At 38.8% G+C, this 16,474-nt stretch overlaps 1 protein-coding gene and 1 pseudogene across 3 annotated transcripts in view; one reads left to right on the top strand and one right to left on the bottom strand.

Annotated features, from left to right (window-relative positions):
• DENND4C (DENN domain containing 4C) overlaps positions 1-16,474 on the top strand; it is a 119,315-nt gene that overhangs the window by 3,383 nt on the left and 99,458 nt on the right. The gene's annotated exons all lie outside the window — the stretch shown is intronic.
• LOC132345936 (cytochrome c oxidase subunit 6B1-like) lies at positions 16,054-16,342 on the bottom strand (annotated as a pseudogene).

Here is a 16,474-nt window from a genome sequence, read left to right as displayed (position 1 = left end):
ATCATTTGACTTACAGAATAGTTATTTTATGTTTTTTTTTAAATATTTGAAATATTTTAAAGGATTCTTTGACTCTCATTTGTCAAATGTGTGGTTCCTTTATCTCTTAATTTAGGGATGCTTAGATTCTGAAAGCATAAATGTTAGGAGTCTCTGTTTAATTGTAGAAACAAGTCTCTATTAAATAGGTACTATGCTGTCTGCCGGAGAAGGCAATGGCACCCCACTCCAGTACTCTTGCCTGGAGGATCCCATGGATCGAGGAGCCTGGTAGGCTGCAGTCCATGGGGTCGCACAGAGTCGGACACGACTGAGCGACTTCACTTTCACTTTTCACTTTCATGCATTGGAGAAGGAAATGGCAACCCACTCCAGTGTTCTTGCCTGGGGAATCCCAGGGACGGGGGAGCCTGGTGGGCTGCCGTCTATGGGGTCGCACAGAGTCGGACACAACTGAAGCGACTTAGCAGCAGCATGCTATCTGCTAGGGAAAAAAAGATGAATAACATACAGTCTGCCTGTTAAAGTCTAGCAGGATAAACATGCTAGTCTTGTAGACAAGCATCCACATCATGACAAACCTAGAATAGAGGAAACGGTGCTGTTGTAGCAGAAAGAAATACCTAGGTGTTTTGGGTGTGGATTAAATATAGTTTACATAGAAGACATTTGACTTAAAACTCAAAGATGTGAAAGGCACAAAGTAGTGAGAGAATGTGATGGGCTTTATTAAAATGTAAGTAATTTAGTCTTGGGGCACAGGTAATTTTGAAGGGAAGTGGGGAGTAAGCTAGAGGGGTAAATAGGAACTATGTCATGAAGAATCTTAAAAGTCAGATAGGAAATTAAGACCATAGACACTGTAGGGAACAGGGAGTCATTTAATGATTTTAAGGTGTTCAGTATCTGGGTCAATAATGAAGGATGCATTGGGAAAGCAGCTTGAGTGAGACTGCACGTTCAGCAGCTGGAAGATCTTGCAGGCATCTGCGTGAGAATTGAGAACAGCAGTGGTACGGATGAAAGAAAGTGAGTAGAACTGAAAACTGTGCAGACATTTTCCTCTGCTTGAAAAGCCCTACCTCTGTCCTTGCCTACTGGGCACCTGTCACACCAGCCTACTTTTAGATTCCTCCCCTCAGAGCCTTTGTGTGTACTATTCCATTTACCTGAGAGGTCTTTTCCATTTCTTTTCTTTTCTTTCTGTTTGGCCATGCAGCATGGCTTGTGGGATGTTAGTTCCCTGATCAGGCATTGAATCCGGGCTCACGGCAGTGAAAGCGCTCAATCTTAACCACTGGATTGCCAGGGCATTCTCCTGAGAGGTCTTTTCTGATTACACTGTCTAGTTAGATCAAGAGAGATCAGTTATTATCTTAGCATCTTGTTATTTTATTCTGTAGAGTTTAATTTTTCTTCCTTCCTCTCCTGCCTCCCTTGCTTCATATTAGTGCCTCTTACTAGTTTGGAGGTTATGTGCAATCTGATTCCTTTCTATTTTTTTTTTTTTTTAACTGTGGGTCTGTTTCTCGTCTTTTCTGTTCCTTTGGTCTAAATGTCTATCCTTATGCCAATATTGTATTGTCTTCATTGCTGTTTCTTCATAGCAAATCTTGCAATCAGTTAGTATTTATTTTTTACCTTTTTTTTTTCCTTATCAAAACTGTTTTGGTTACTTTATATCCTTAGCATTTTCTTGTAAGTTGTAGAATAAACTTGTCACTTTCTACAAAAAGCCCTGATGGGAGAATTGACATCTCATTAATAGTCTTCTGGTACTTTAATATGGCATAACTTTTCTTTATTTAAATAGCTTTAGTTTGTTTTTTTTTTTCCAGTGTTTTATGATTTTCATTTTATAGGTCATGCTCATATTTTGTTCAATTTATCCCCAGGTATTTCTTGTTTTTTGATACTATTGTCAATGATACTGTATTTTAAAATTTCTTTTTCCAATTGTTTGATAGTATATAAAAATGCAATACAAAGTTAACTTTGTAGTCTTGTCTTACTAAATTAGCTTAAATTTTTTTTTTAATTTATTTTTGGCTACGCTGGGTCTTTGTCGCTTTGCGGGGGCTTTTCTCTAATTGTTGTGAGTGGGGGCTGCTGTTCATTGTGTGGTGGCTTCTCTTGTTGCGGAACACAGGCTCTAGGCACATGGGCTTCGGTAGTTGGCAGCACACAGGCTCAGTAGTTGTAGCTTGATGACCCTAGCGTGCACAGGCTTCAGTAGCTGTCACGCATGTGCCAACTGAGTTGCTCTGAGGCAGGTGGAATCATCCTGGATGAGGGATTGAACCCATGTCCCGTGCATTGGCAGGCAGATTCTCATCCATTGCATTAGCAGGGAAGTCTGTAAATTAACTTTTCAGTTCTAGTAGCTTTTGTGTATATTCCTTAGGATTTTCTTTTCTTAAAATAATATTATATATTAAATTTTTGGCTGTGCTGGGTCTTCGTTGTTGCACGGGCTTTTCTCGCGTTGCAGAGAGTGGGGGCTACTCTTTGTTGCAGTGCGGGGACTTCTCATTGTGGTGGCTTCTCTTGTTGTGGAGCAGGGGCTCTCGGGCATGCAGGTTTCAGTAGTTTCAGTTCCCAGGCTCTAGAGCATAGGCTCAATAGTTATGGTGCACAGGCTTAGTTGCTCCATGGCATGTGGGATCTTCCTGGATCAGGGATCGAACCTGTGTCTCCTGCATTGGCAGGCAGATTCTTTACCACTGAGCCACCAGGGAGGCCCCCTTAGGATTTTCTTAGTACAGAATCATAATATCTGCAGAGAAAACCAGTTTTGCTTCTTCATTTCCAATCAGTATTCCTTTAGTTTTTTCTTGCCTTATTGTACTGGCTAGATTAGTGATTTAACTTATATGCAGAGTACATCATGAGAAACGCTGGTCTGGAAGAAGCACAAGCTGGAATCAAGATTGCTGGGAGAAATATCAATAACCTCAGATATGCAGATGACTCCACCCTTATGGCAGAAAGTGAAGAGGAACTAAAAAGCCTCTTGATGAAAGTGAAAGTGGAGAGTGAAAAAGTTGGCTTAAAGCTCAACATTCAGAAAACAAAGATCATGGCATCCGGTCCCATCACTTCATGGGAAATAGATGGAGAAACAGTGGAAACGGTGTCAGACTTTATTTTTCTGGGCTCCAGAATCACTACAGATGGTGACTGCAGCCATGAAATTAAAAGACGCTTACTCCTTGGAAGGAAAGTTATGACCAACCTAGACAGCATATTCAAAAGCAGAGATATTACTTTGCCAACAAAGGTCCATCTAGTCAAGGCTCTGGTTTTTCCTGTGGTCATGTATGGATGTGAGAGTTGGACTGTGAAGAAGGCTGAGCGCCGAAGAATTGATGCTTTTGAACTGTGGTGTTGGAGAAAGACTCTTGAGAGTCCCTTGGACTGCAAGGAGATCCAACCAGTCCATTCTGAAGGAGATCAGCCCTGGGATTTCTTTGGAAGGAATGATGCTAAAGCTGAAACTCCAGTACTTTGGCCACCTCATGTGAAGAGTTGACTCATTGGAAAAGACTCTGATGCTGGGAGGGATTGGGGGCAGGAGGAGAAGGGGATGACAGAGGATGAGATGGCTGGATGGCATCACTGACTCGATGGACGTGACTCTGAGTGAACTCCGGGAGTTGGTGATGGACAGGGAGGCCTGGCGTGCTGTGATTCATGGGGTTGCAAAGAGTTTGACACGACTGAGCGACTGAACTGAACTGAACTGAGATTAGTGATGTTCACTAGAAATAATGTAAGCCATGAGTGTAATTTTAAGTTTTCTAGTAGCTCCACACTAAGAAGTAACAAAAACTGTCATTAAATTTAATAACATTTTTTATCCCACTGTGTCCAGAATGTTAACATGTGTAGTAGTTTCCCTAGAGTAGCCATAACAAATAACCACAAACCATGTGATTTAATTAGCAGGTTTATTCTTTCACAGTTTTGGAAAATCTTAAGTGTAAAATCAAGGTGTTGGCAGGAACATACTCCCTCTCAAGACTCAAGAAAGAATCCTTCCTTGCCTTTTCCTACTTTGGTGGTTGTTGGCAAGTTATAGATATCGGACTGTTTGGATTTTCTCTTCTCACGTCAATTTTGTAATTTGTGTCTTTAAAAAATTGTCCTTTTCATCTGTGTTATTGAATTTATTGGCATGAAAGTGCTTATAACTTTCTCTTGTTATTTTTTAAATGTCTAATGATGTGCTTTCATTGTAATGATCATTTCTCACTGGTAATTTCTGCTTCCTGATTTTTTCCTGATTTAGAGGCATGATATCTATTGCTTGTCCATTTTCAATTTTATTGATTTCTCCTCTTTTTATTTTTTCATCTACATACTCTTGATTTAATTTGCTTTTTTTCCCCTAGCATCCTAAGGTGGACTCTAGGTAAAATTTAGAAAAATTTTCTATTTTATTTTTATATAAAATTTTTATTCATTTATTTACTATTTTTTGCTCTGCTGGGTCTTTATTGCTGTGCATGGGTTTTCTCTAGCTTTGACAAGTGGGGGCTATCCTGTAGTTCGGTGCACAGGCTTCTCATCGCAGTGGCTTCTCTTGTGGAGCTGGAGCTCTAGGGTTTGGGAGATTCTGTAGTGGCAGCTCACGGGCTCTAGAGTGCAGGCTCAGTGGTTGTGGCACACCGGGCTTAGTTCCCCTGTGACTTGTGAAATCTTCCCGAATCAGAGATGGAACCCATGTCCCCTGCATTGGCAGGTGGATTTTTAACCATTGGACCACCCGAGAAGTCCAAGAATTTCCTTTTAAACACTGCTTCAGCTGCATCTCACAAATTGATTTCTGTTATTTTCATTTGGGCTTCCCAGGTGGCGCTAGCGGTAAAGAATCTGCCTGCCAGTTCAGGAGACACAAGAGACGTGGGTTCAATCCCTGGATTGGGAAGAGCTCCTGGAGTAGGAAATGGAGGAATGGGGGGGGGTACCCATTCCAGTATTCTTGCCTGGAAAATAGCATAGGCAGATAACCTGGCGGGCTACAGTCTATGCAGCTGCAAAGAGTCAAACACAGCAAAGAGCTGAACACACATACATTTTCATTTAGTTCAAATATTTTCTAATTTCTCTTACAGTTTCTTTTTGATTCATTGATTTATTGATGATGTAAAAGAGTGTTGTTTAGTTTTGAAATTTAATTTCATGTTTTGTGTGTTTTATATGGGCTTCCCCGGTGGCTCAGCGGCAAAGAACCTGCCCACAATGCAGGAGATTTGGGTTCACTTCCTGGGTCAGGAAGACCCCTGGAGGAGGAAATGGCAACCCACCTCAGTATCCTTTCCTGGAAGTTTCATGGACAGAGGAGCTACAGTCCATTAGGTCACAAAGAGTTGGACACGACTGAGCAATGACAGTGACTCTGTATGTTTGATTATATTGTCAAATTTATCCAGGTTTGTTTTATGGACCAGCATATGGTTTATCTTAGTGAATGTTTTGTATGTACTTGAAACAATTTTGGATTTTGCTGTTGTTGGAGTATTCTATAAATAACTAATTCTGTGAAGTTAGTTGATGCTGCTGCTGCTAAGTCGCTTCAGTCGTGTCCAACTCTGTGCAACCCCATAGACGGCAGCCTACCAGGCTCCCCGTCCCTGGGATTCTCCAGGCAACAACTCTGGAGTGGGTTGTCATTTCCTTCTCCAATGCATGAAAGTGAGAAGTGAAAGTGAAGTCGTTCAGTCGTGTCTGACTTGGCAACCCCATGGACTGCAACCTACCAGGCTCCTCCGCCCATGGGATTTTCCAGGCAAGAGTACTGGAGTGTGGTGCCATTGCCTTCTCCGAAGTTAGTTGATAGTGTTCTTCAAATTTAAGTATCCTTCTGATTTTCTGTGTACCTGTTGTATGAATTACTGAATGAGAGTGTTGAATCCTCTTTAACTATGAATCTGTTTATTTTTTCTTTAATTTCTGTTAGTTCTTGCTCCATGTACTTTAATGCTCTCTTGTGAGACATGTACATGTTTAGGATTCTTATGTCTTAATGATTTAACTTTTAGTGTTATTATGAAATGTTTATTTTTATCTCTGCTCCCAAGTCTGCCTGTTATTAGTATGGCCACTCTGGCTTTCTTGTGATTAAAATGTACATGATATATATTTTTGCATCCTTGAAAAAATACTTTATTTTTAAGAACAGTTTTACATTTACAGAGAGTTCTCTATATCCCAGACCCAGTTTCTTAACATCTTATACTTGTATATTGTATTTGTTACAATTAAATGAACCAGTATTGATACAGTATTATTAACTAAAGTCTCTAGTTTATTCAGATTTCCCCAGTTTTTAACTAAAGTCCTTTTTTCTGTTCGAGAATCCCGCCCAAATACAACTTTATTAGATTTCGTTGTGTCTCCAGACTACTTTTGAGTGTAGCAGTTTCTTAGATTTTCCTTGTTGTTGATGACTATGACAAATTTGCCAAGTACCAGTCAAACATTTTGTAGGATGTCCCTCTATTGGAATTGTTCTGATTGTTTTTTTCAAGGTTAGATTGAGGTTATATGTTTTTGTGAGGAAGGTTGCAGAAGCCCCATTACAACATCTCAAGAGTACACATTATCAACATGACTTCTTTCATTTGTTTATTTGGCTGTGCTGGTCTTAATTGTAGCACATGGGACTTTGGTCTTCACTGCGGCGTACATCGTCTTTCAGTTGCGGCACGCAAACTCTTAGTTGCTGCATGAGGAATCTAGTTTCCTGACCAGCGACTGAACCTGGGCCCCTGCATTGGGAGCATGGAGTCTCTCTCAGCCACTGGACCATCCAGGAAGCGCCTTGACGTGTGGTTTTGATGTTGGTCATGACTACTTGGCTGATGCAGTGTTTGTCATGTTCTCCAGTGTAAAGTTACTCTCTTCCCCACTTCCATTCTGTACTCTTTGAAGAAGTCACTAAGCTCCTCCCACACATAAGGAGTAGGGGATTACACACTCTTTGAGGACAAGAGTATTTGCTCGAGTTTTTTAGAATTTTTTGCATTGAGAGAGTGGTCTCTTTTCCTTCATTGATTTATTCATACCAATTTGTATCAGGATGGACTTACAGATACTTATTTTATACTTCGAGTTATAATGCAGTCTTACCTTATTCGCTCAATTGTTCTGACCTTAGCAATTGGGAGCTGTCTTAGTTGACTTTAGTTGACTCCTGTGCTCCTTTGACACATACCCTTAAGTGTGGGTTTGCTGTTGGTCTTGTCTGTTTGTATGTTTGTTAATTCTGGCGCTGAAAGAATGCTCCAGGTTCATTTATTTTTCCACTTTGTTTTTTAAAATTTTTTCTCAATTTTCAAATGAAATATAATTGATTTGTAGTATTGTATTAGTTCTCGGTGTAGAGCAAAATGATTCAGTAGTGTGTATGTGTGTATACACTGTATACATACATATATATATATTCTTTTTCAGATTCTTTTTTCTTATGTAGGTTTTTACAAAATATTGATTATAGTTCCCTGTGCTATACAGTAGATCCTTGTTGGTTATCTATTTTATATATTGTATATAAAGTCCTTATTTTGTATTTAGTAATGTGTATATATTGGGGCTTCCCTCGTAGCTCAGATGGTAAAGAATCTGCTGCAGTGTGGGAGACTTGTGTTTGATCCCTGGGTCAGGAATAGCCCCTGGAGAAGGGAATGGCTACCCACTCCAATATTCTTGCCTAAAGAATTCCATGGACAGAGGAGCCCTGGTGAGTTACAGTCCATGGGGTTGCAAAGAACCAGACACAACTGAGTGACTAACACTTCATTTCACTTGAATTCAGTGTATATGTGCTACTTCCAAACTCCTAATGTATCCCTCCACCCCCTCTACCACCTTTGGTAACCGTAAGTTTATTTTCTAAGTCTGTGCAGGCTCATTCTGTGTAGAGGTTTCCTCTGCTTTATGAAAGTAGAGTGTTCCTATGAAACCTTTCATAAACCAGTACGGTGTAAAACAAACAGTTACCTTAGGACACATCTTGCTAACGGTTGTGCACAATAAATTTAGATGAAGCACAGATGCTTTTAGACACAGTTCAAAGCTACGTCAGCTTGATGCTGATATGCTGAGTGTAGTTACTGGGGAGGGAGTTTGTTTAGGCTTTTCTCCCTCCTCTGCTTGGGGCTTGCTGCCTTTAAAACTGCTTGCTGCAAAACAAATGCCATCCTATTTTTGCTTTTCACCTCTTTCCATAAAAGTGTGTGTGTGTGTTTTTTTCAGATTTCCTTTGGATTAGCAAAAACCAGGTGCTTATATAGGTCTTTTGTAAAAGTGAAGTGGCATAAAGCAAACTTTTGAAAAGCAAGGGATACCTGTATTTCCTGTTCCAATCCTATAATCATTTCTTCAAGAAGCCTTGGCTCCTTCTATTGGAAAATAGCGTTAAAAATCAAGATCTAGGTGCTAGGTATGCCGATTGCCGTGGGGTGTCCTTACTTCTAGGTCTTCTTAGTTGATTGAGCAAGGAAATACACTTGTGTATATTAACCTATTATATACCTATGTCTGTAACTCTACCTATATGTCACAATCTGTATTTATATTAAACTAAATGAGTTCATAGTGAGCTCCAACTTTAGTCCATTATTACATGGATACTTCCCCCCTTGTCTCTCTGTAAATTTCTACTTAGTGAAAAAATGTGGCTCCCACCATCTGTCATCCATTTATTGTTCAGTACCAGTAATTGTTCAGTACCAGTATACATGCATAACAGTATCAGAACTGTTAACTCATAGCCCTGTGTGAAACCGTTTTTATCAGCTAGAGTGCCTGTTTGCAGTTCCTGTTGCTTTTAAAGACTGTACTCATTTCTAAAGTTACTTCGGCTAGCATCTTGCCCTCCACACCCCACAACCCTAACCCCTTCAGTGAAATTGTTTGATACATTTTTAATGTTCTCATGACCTACTCCATATTCCTTTAGGGTATCCCATGATGTCCTCACTGGATTTAATAATTTTGCATACATTAAAATTCACTCTCTATGCTCTAAAGTTCTGTGAATTTTGACAAATGCTTAATGTCAGTATTTGCCATTACTGTATCAGATTGAATAGTTTTACATCTGTGAGAATCCCACACTTCAACTCTTCAACCCTCTTTGCCAAAACCCCACAGCCCTGGAAACCGCTGATCTCTTTACTGTTTCTGTAGTTTTGACTTTTCCAGAATGTCATGTAAGAAGGATCATATTAAAAAAAGCCTTTTCAGACTGGCTTCTTTCGCTTTGCAATATGCATTTAAGGTTCCTCCAAGTTTTTTTATGGCTTGATAGCTCATTTATCACTGAATGTATTAGGTTTTTGTTTGATTTGTTTTTTAATCTATTCACCTATTGAAGGACTTTTTCTTTGCTTCCAGTTTTTGGTGATTATGACTAAAGCTGCTGTCAACATTGTATGTAGGTTTTATATGGATGTATGTTTTCAAATCAGTTGCTTAAGTACCTAGGAGTGTGATTGCTGGTACAATCACACTCCTTACAAGGATGTAAGCTTATGTCTAGCTTTGTAAGAAACTGTTAAACTGTCTTTCAGAGTGGCTGTTCCATTTTACTTTCCCATGAGCAATGATTGGAAGTTTCTCTTCGACATCCTTTTCAGGATGTAGTATTGTCAATTTTTAAAAAATAGTTAGCCTTAATGAAACTGAAAGTGAAAGTCACTTAGTCATGTCCGACTCTTTGTGACTCCATGGACTGTAGCCTGCCAGGCTCCTTTGTCCATGGAATTATTCAGGCAAGAATACTTTAATGGGTAGCCTTTCCCTTCTCCTAGGGATCTTCCCAACCCAGGGATTGAACCCAGGTCTCTTTCATTGCAGGCGGTCTCTTTACTGTCTGAGCCACTAGGGAAGCCCATTTTAATAGGTCTGTATTATTGCATCTCATTATTTCAGCTTGCATTTCTCTAGTGACTAAATAGGTTGAGCATTTTTTCATATACATATTTGCCATGTATATATATTCTTTGATAATGTGTATGTGCCAATCTTTCACCCATTTCCTAATTGGATTGTCTGTTTTCTTATTGTTTAGTTCTCTGTGATTTTGCTGTATTTTGGATATTAGCTCTTTATCAGATATGTCTTTTGCAAATATTTTATCTCACTCTGTGGCTTGTCTTTAGCTGAGCACAGGTTTTTAGTAAAGTCTACCTTGTCTGTTTTTCTTGGATTGTGCTTTTGGTGTTGTATCTAAAAATTCATTGCCAAACCAGAGATCACATAGAGATTTCTGCCTGTATTTTCTTCTACAAGTGTTATAGTATTGCATTTTATATTTGGTCTGTGATTCATTTCGAATTATTCTTATAGAAAGTATAAGGTCTCAGTCTTGTTGCATATGGAAATCTAACTTTTCCACTTGTACTTGTTGAAGCTGTCTTTTCTCCTTTGAATTGTCTTTGCTCCTTTGTCCAGTCAGTCATTTTTTTAATGGTATTTTTAATGCATTTGTGTCTTTGTATTCAAAGCCTATTTCCTGTAGATAGCTTAGAGTTGAGTCTTACATTTTTATATCTGGTCTAATAATTTCTGCCTTAATTTAGGAGTGTTTAGACCACTTGATAATTTGCTTTTCAAAGTAGGCTTTATTGAGATATACACCATAAAATTCACCTATTTAAAAGGTTCAATTCAGTTGTTCTTAGAATATTTAGAGTTTTACAGCCATTGGCATAATCTTATTTCGAGCATTTTCATCATGTTAGAAAGAAATCTTTGTCCATTCATGATCACTATCCAGCCCTCATCTCTCCCACCCCAGCCCTAGGCAGCCACTAATCTATTTTTTGTCTCTGTAGTTTTGCCTATTCTGAACATTTTGTATAAATAAAGTCATATAGTATTTGATTTCTTATGACTGGCTTCATTACAGGGTAATATTTTTGAGGTTCATGTTGTTATATATAAATCGGTATTTCCTTAAAAATAAATTGTGGTGAGACTTTCCTGGTGATCCAGGGGCTAAGACTCCAGGTTCCCAGTACAGAAGGCTCAGGTTCAATCCCTGGTCAGGGAACTAGATCCCATGTGCCACAACTGAAAAAAAAGATCCTGGGCCCCACAGCTAAAGATTCTGCATGTCACAGGGAAGAGCAGAGATCCTGAATGCCACAACCAAGACTTGACGCGGCCAAATAAGTAAATAAATAAGTAACAATATTTTCTTAGAAATTATTTAAAAATTGTGTCATAACTCCTATAATGTAAAATTCATCATATTAACAACTTAAAAATCTATTAATACAATGCAGTGACATTTACTACATTCTCAATGACATGCAACTGTTTTCACTGTCTAGTTCCAGAATGTTTTTTATCACTCTGAAAGGAAACCCTTTTTCCTTTAAGCAGTCACTCCCCATTCCCTTTCCCCCTCCCTCCTCTTGCTGACAACCACTAGTCTTGCTTTCTCTGTAGATTTGCTTGTTCTGGATATTTATTGTAAATGGAATAGTACAATGTGTGACTTCCATGTCTGGGCTTCTTTCATTTAGCATAATGCCTTCTAGATTAATCCACGTCATAGCATGAATCAGTAGTACTTCATTCCTTGTATGGCTGAATAGTACTCCATTACGTGGAAATGCCACATCATGACTTGATGGACATTTGGGTTGTTTCTACATTTTGGCTATTTTGAGTAGTGTTGCGATGAATATTTGTATCCAAGTTTTTATATGGGCTTTTTTTCAGATTTATTTGTATTTTTTGAAATTGAGGTATAAATGATGTCTAAGTTTCAGATGTACAGTGTAGTGATTCACAATTTTTAAAAGTTATCCTCCACTTATAAAATACTGGCTACGTTCCCTGGGCTGTGTAGTATATCCTTGTAGCATATTTATTTTATACATAGCAGCTTGTACCTTTTAATCCCAACCCCTATCTTGTCCCTCCCCTCTCTCTGTTGGTCACAGCTAGTTTGTTCTCTCCATCTGTGAGTCTGTTTCTTTTTTGTTACATTCACTAGCTTGTTTTATTTTTTAGATTTCGCATATCATACCACACAGAGTTTGTCTTTATCTAACTTGTTTCACTAAACCTAATATCCTGAAGTCTATCCCCATTGTCGTAAATGGCGAAACTTCATTCTTCTTACATAGTTAAGGAGTATTAACTACATTTTGTGTATGTGTACATGTATCATCCATTGAAGAACATTTAGGTTGCTTCCATGTCTTGGCTATCAAAAATAATAACAGCTGAAAACATTGGGGTGCATATATCTTTTCAAATTAGGGTTTTCCTTTTTTCCCCCCAAGTATTTGCCCAGCAGTGGAATTGCTGGGTTATATGGTAGTTCTATTTTAGTTTTTTGAGGAACTGCCATACTGTTTTCCACAGTGGAGGCACCAATTTACACTGCCACCAACAGTGCAATTCCCTTTTTTCCACATCCTTAGCAGCACTTGTTATTTGTGTTCTTTTTGAAGCTAGCCATTCCGACAGGTGTGAGGTCATATCTCATTCTGGGGTTGATTTGCATTTCTCTGATGACTAGCATTGTTGAGCATCCTTTCAAGTATTATGGACATACGTTTTCATTTGTTTTGGTGTAGACTGCTTAGATTTAGTGAAATTATTGATATGGTTGGGTTTGCATGTATTATCTTGCTATCTGTTTTTAATGTCCTGTTATTTGTTTCTTTTTGGATTGAGTCTATTTCATTTATCACGACATTGATTTATTAACTATACATCCTGGTTTTTTTTAAGTAGTTGGCTTAAAATTTATTACATGCATCTTTAGCTTTCAGTAGTTTACCTTCAAATAGTATTATACTACTTCATGTGCCACCTAGGACTTTTCATTTTGTATATTTCATTCTCTTCCATTCTTCTTCATCAAAAGAGGATAATACTAGTTACACCTTGTTGGGTTTTTAGGAGTATGAAATGAGGTAATGCATGTAAAATATTTAGAGTATAGCTCATGCTTTTATTTATTTTGAGAATAATAGAAGATGACTGACTTCATTTGAAGTTCTTGAATCTGCAGATTGCAAGTTTCTTTTCTAGTTTGCCTCAACTACCCATTTCCATGATGACACCCAAGGTTATTGGTTCTCAGTTCTGACTGTATATTATGGTTAACTGAGCATCTTAAAAATTTTTGATGGGAGTGTGCCACCCTCAGAAATTCTTATTTCCTTGGTCTGATTTTTTTTTTTTTTTTTTTAAGGATTCTAGCAGACTCCAGCGATGGCACCCCACTCCAATACTCTTGCCTGGAAAATCCCATGGAGGAGCCTGGTGGGCTGCTGTCTATGGGGTCGCACAGAGTCGGACACGACTGAAGTGACTTAGCAGCAGCAGCAGCAGACTCCAGTGTATAGTTAGAATAGAGAACCATTGCCCTAGACTTTATCATCATGGTGTATAACTTAAAATATTTTCAGCATCTAATTCTGACTTCTGTTTCTCTTTCGCTAGCTTGTACTTTAATACCCTGTTTTGATATTTCTTTGGAGAAGGAAATGGCAACCCATTCCAGTATTCTTACCTGGAAAATCCCATGGACGAAGGAGCCTGGCAGACTACAGTCCATGGGGTCGCAGAGTCGACACGACTGAGCGACTTCACTTTGATGTTTCTTGAATTCTATCCAGACCACCAGGCCATTGTTCACACCACTTTTTCACTGTCCCTCATCCCCCTGATACAGTAACTTCTTTCCTTACCCAGTTACATTGATTCATTGAAAAAATAGAAAAGTTAATGCCTACTAATGTTCTGTACTATTTTGTGAGGTCAAGTTACCATCTCTTGTTTCTTGCTTCCTTCACTGTAATTAGGGTAAAACTTCAGCACCGATAAAACACAGTTCTTTGCAAACCTTGTGTTCCCTTAAACCTGAGCAGCAGAGTGTGACTAGAGAAAACAAACAACAGCGCTGTGCCTCTTTAAATTTACGGCCACAAATGCCATCAGCGCCACGGAGTCACTCATGCTTCTGCTCTCATTACTAAACAGAGTACTTAATCTCTTTTCTTCCTTTACTTTTCTCTCTCTACTGCATCCTTCATCTGTGATGCGTCTCCTCACCTATTTAAGGATTTAGCTTCTGCTGTTATCTTTTGTCTCCCTTGCATCATCCTTCTTTCCTTCTGAATCATATTTGCAAGCATATAAACAGGCTGTAACATCTCAGATCTCTGTCACAGATACACACACCCCTTTTTGTTTCATTTATAGCAAAATTTGTTGAAAAAACTTGGTCGTATTGTCCCTATTTTCTTTCTTTGCATTTTCTCTCCAACTTGCTTGAGGCTGACTCTTCTCCGTCTTCATCAACTAAACCCTCTTTAGTCAGTGTTCTCAGTCTTAAAGCTACTCTGCCTCTCATCAACATTTGACACGGTTGATCAGTCACTGTTTTTGGAATAATCTCACTTGGTTTTCTGGGTGCCATATCATCCTGATTCTTTTCTGATTTATGGCAGTTCCTTCTCAGTCAGTTGTGTTTTCTAGCTTCTCTTTGCTTACCTCAAAAGTTGGAATGCCCTAGGCTTAGGCTTTATACCTTTTCTACATCAGTATAGATATCTTACTTAATATTGTGATTGTTAGTATCATCAGTTCACTGCTGACTGTAGCCTTGATATTTTTATCAAACTCCACACTGTGTTGGACTGCCTTCTCTCTTTGTATGTTTTAGTAGGCATCTGAAACTTAACTTGTCTGATACAGAATTTGAGTTTATTTACTCAAACTTACTCTTTTTTCAGACTCTCAGTATATGGCATCAACCATTCACCCACTCAGTTAGGCCACAGACTGGTTGTCCTTAGTCTCTGTTTTGTTTCTTACCTCCAGTTTATCAGTAGCAGTTTTACCTTTAAACTGTATCTCAAATCCTGCCGTATCTCATCATTCCTTTCCATAATGTAAGTCATTATTATCTCTTTCTGGACTGCTGAAGTTACCTTCTAACTGCTTTCCCTGCTTCTGCTCTATTCTCCCTCTGTGTACAGCAGCTGCTGTGATTTTTTTTAAAAGACATACATAATAGCACATCACCTTTATCTGGAGGCTGCTAGTTGCTTCCCAGCACACTTAGAGTAAAATCTAAAGACTTTACCTAACTTGAAAGGTGCTATATGATTTCCCTTTCACTGACCTCCTCTTTTAGTACTCCCTAAGTTCCAGAGCCATCTCCTTCTTGCTGTTCCTCAAAGATCAAGGTATTGACCTGCCCTCAGGCTTTTATTTTTTATTTCTTTTTCCTTGCAGTGTTTTCTATCATCATATGATTTACTCTTTCCTGTTACTTCAACCTCTGCTCAGATTTTACTTCCTTATTTCTTCAAAGAGATCTTCCTTGATTGTACTGTAAAAAGCACTTCAATATAAGCACTTCAATATAATTTTCTTACTCTATTTTGCTTTATTTTTTATTCATAGCATGTTTGCTTTCTGAAATTATTTATAAGTCTATACTTGTTTACTGAATATTTTCCAACTGTAGTACAAGTGCCATAAAGATGTGGCCTTTTGTATTTTCATTGCTTTAATTCCCCTCATTTAGAACAAGGACTGAGACTCAGTCATAGGTTGTTAATATACCAGCAGTGATTGTTTGGCAAACATAAAAGCTCCTTCCCGTTAGCCACAAAACTGTAAAATAATTATGAATAATCTTAACAAACAATCTGGAGGACATGGATGGAGAAAATCATGAGACTTTACTTACAGGCTTAACAGGAACAAAAAAGAGCTGAATAAAAAGGAAAGCCATACCATACTCACTTGACTGGAGAACTTAATGTAAGGATGCTTGTTTTCCTTAAATCTGAGTTTTAGACCTGTTCCTAACAAAGGTCTCTACTTTCTTCCTCCCAAAACTTGAGAAGCTTGGATGAATAAACCTGGAATTTTTTTCACTTTTCCAGTAAGTATTTGTTCTTAGTTAAGCCATGATTCAAGATCCCAGGGTGGGGATCACCCCAGGTGCCCCTTCATTGCCCTGAGAAGGGGGGAGGACAGAAGAGGTGAGAAGGAGCCAGTTCAGATCTTCCCAGGAAATGTGCCTTCTGCCTGGCGATCATCCCAGGCTGATAGCTGGGATACAGGGTGGAGGGACTGTACACACACTGATATCATTCACACATGGGGACATCACCCCCTTTAGCAGGCATTGCCTTCTCATAGCTGTGGAAGTCCAGTTCTGCCAGCAGTTCCTGGTCTGGTTCTGGCTGGAGAAGCGGCTGTTAAAAGGAGCAGGCTGGTAGTTTTTGATTTTTATTTTGATGTTTTCTGCCATAGTGCTGGCTCCTAAAGATACCCCTGAAGCCACTATGTGATCCTCACCAAAGACGCCAGTCAAGTTTTTAAAACAGAAAAGTTTTTAAAAAAGGTGAGGAGGGAGTTTATCTACCAGATCAAAAAACATGCAGAACTGTTAGAATTAACTGTGGGTGGTACTAGC

This window comes from Bos taurus, chromosome 8, assembly GCF_002263795.3.
Source record: "Bos taurus isolate L1 Dominette 01449 registration number 42190680 breed Hereford chromosome 8, ARS-UCD2.0, whole genome shotgun sequence".
NCBI lineage: Eukaryota > Metazoa > Chordata > Mammalia > Artiodactyla > Bovidae > Bos > Bos taurus.
The sequence above is the reverse complement of the archived record's forward strand: the minus strand, read 5'-3'. Positions and strand labels throughout refer to the sequence as shown.